Here is a 3130-nt window from a genome sequence, read left to right on the forward strand (position 1 = left end):
TAATCCTCACCAGACTCGCAGGTCACCAGGTTGGTTCAGACTGGAGCGCGGGCTAGGAGAAGTGGACCCGTAGCAGCAACAAATCAAGACATGTGGTAGGTGCACGAGTGTGGAGAAGGACTCAGGTCGATAACCAGGTCGGGTACGTGGGCACGCGGGTCGGAAGGATGCTGAAGAGGCAACTGTGTAGACCATACGTGATCGCTTAAGGGTGGTACACGATGGGTGCCAGGTCGCGAATCAGGTCGTGGGTCTGTAAAGCTTTTCAAGGTCTGTCTTCAACTTTTTAGCTTCTCTCTATCTCCCAGTGTAACAATTACAGCCTTATTCTCAACTCTAATAACTCTTAGAAAAAATTATAGACCTTTATCAAATTAATTAAGCCACAAAACGGGCCAATTACAATAATTATTTACAACTTAAAACTAATTTAGGTCCAAAACCATAATATATCTAATTTAGTTCGAACCACAACAATTTATCAAAGAAATTGTATCCACCATATGCAAATGAGTAAAATTAAGCATGCTCTGATATCACATGATGGAAAAACGAGACATGCGCAGCGAATAAAAGGATTAAGAATTTACCCTAAAGGCATCTAACTACTTAGAGATTAACATGAAACAATAAGTACCCTAATTACACTAAATTAGGGTTAATGAAAATGATACATTTGAAGACTTCCTGATCTTCAATATCTCCTCACCAACACAAACTGGGACCACTACTAGTGTTGACCTACTATTCTCTGGACTTAGAACCGGGTTGTAGGACCCGTTAAATGAAGAAAATAATGAGAGAATTATGGAAAATTGGAGGAGTGGAAAATTAGATTTATCTTGTAATTCAAAATTAAAAAAAATGGCAAATAAAATTTTAAAGATGAAAAAACCCTTTTTATAAACTAATTACATGTAAAATTACATGTAAATTAGTTTATTAAATCTCAACATCTAATAATCCACTAACAATTAGTAAAACTTAGTGGGCTAAGTGTTTACATCTCATGCAGCCATCTATCTCACTAATTGTTAGTGGAATTATCCAACAAAATGTTGGATTTTTCCACTAACTAGTCCAAGGGCAATATGGTCATTTGACCAATTAAGTCAATGTCAAACGTTTTGACTTTTTATCATTTTGTCCATCTTGATTAATTCCGACCTTCCGAGCATGAAATTCAAATCACATTTGAATATAAAGCTGATCAAAATTTAACTTTTCAATGTCAAAAGTCAACATTTTGACTTTTCACAACTTTGACCATTTTCATCAATTTCAAGCTTCCAAATATGAATACGTACTCGTATTTTTAATATTTAAATCATATTTAAACATAAAGCTCTATAGCAAACTGATAACTGACGTCTATATCACATATATTCGTCGGTTTCTCTCTCTTTATCTAATTCGAACAATTTGAATTATTCCATCATATCGTACTAAGTGAATTCCATATGAGCTAGCAAGGGAACCTAATGGACCTATAGATCATGGACTCCAACAAGCCAAGATTAACTTACTAAACTCTTTTAGATCGAGCTAATTAACATTAGTTAACTAACATGTCATTCCATTAAAGTTCCGTAGTTGCACTCTCGTCACTATAGATATATTTGTATCCACCTGATATAACCATGATTAGTAAGTTAATCTTTCATAGGTTGTTCGTAACCTTAGTTGGGTCAACATATTATTTTACCCCCGAGACTACATCTTATTCCTTAAGTCCCTTTGATCCACTATTGAACAATTGGTTTAAGGTACAACCTATAAATCGAATTCCTCTCAAGCCAACGAGAGGGCAGGATCCCTTGTTCAAGACTTGGATTCAGTCTTTAAGGGAACAACCTATCTACTAACCTTAAAACGGGTAGGAGCGAATTCTGTCTTGCACCCTATGTCCTTAGCCATGCACCCGATCTTATCCCAGAAATGGAAGGCTTATTGGGTCAGCGCCGTTGAGCTGCCTTCACCTACGCAGATCTAAGGATAATACCTTTTGAACAGAAGTTCATAGTTAGCTCAAGATTGAGATTAAGTTACCTAGGTCATCATAATTGAAATAGTCAGTTTATATAGTCAACGATATTATAACTTAAAAGTGAGTATTTCAAGGTTCTAATCTTATCCATATTCTGTACATAGGATGACCCCACTCCTATATCTCTACATGAATGATTCAAGATCACATTGTTTATACTAACTATAGAGTGGGCTACATGCATAATATTTCCGGAATAAGGCACCCAACCTTATTCATACACTATAGATCATTTTGGCTATGAACTCAAACTTGATCCACGTTTATGTCTCTACATAAAGTTTAAGTCTACACTAGATAGCCTCATAACCTTGTGTGATGGATGAGCAGTTTATTTCTAGTTCTTTAATGGATCTACTTTCTGGTTTCAGTCTGGAGGTTTTTTTTTGTTTATGCCTCCAATAGTAATGTTGTTGGACGTCTGCTTTGGTGTCACTTATTTGAGATTACTTCTAGTTGGTTAGGTTTGAGAGTTATTATGGGTGATTTTAATGTTATTAGAGTGTATTCTGAAGCTTTTGGTAAGACTCCAATTTCGAGAGATATGAAGTTTGATATTGCTATTTGTGAGGCTGATATTTAATTGAGTTGTCGATTAAGGGGAACTAGTTCACTTGGACTAGTAAGGTGCATGGGTCTAGTTTGTTACACCGTCTTAATCGTATTCTAGTGAATGAAGACTGGTTATTTTCTTGCCTAACTCGAGAGTTAGTGTTCTGCCTTGAGGTATTTATGGTCATTCCCCTATTTCATTCTATCTTGGTTTTCAGCAGAGTAAACGGGTGGTGACGCTTACGTTTTTTTACCATTGGGTAAAGGATCCTTCATAGTTCCAATCTTATACAAACTCTTTACATAGAATACCCCTTTTATGTCTCTACATGAACGATTTAGGATCATATCGTCTGTAGTAACTGTTGGGTTTTATGTTCTAAAACTCGTAGATAGTAAATATAATCCATTGACTGTTATTAATAAAGTATTTTATTATTATTATTTCAATAAGTGTTATTGATTATATTATTAGTTTTGTCTTAATAACTTAAATCCAATAAACTAACATCCTAAGTTGTTTGATGAGTC

The sequence above is a fragment of the Cucumis melo genome, chromosome 2 (genome assembly GCF_025177605.1).
Source record: "Cucumis melo cultivar AY chromosome 2, USDA_Cmelo_AY_1.0, whole genome shotgun sequence".
Classification (NCBI taxonomy): Eukaryota; Viridiplantae; Streptophyta; class Magnoliopsida; order Cucurbitales; family Cucurbitaceae; genus Cucumis; species Cucumis melo.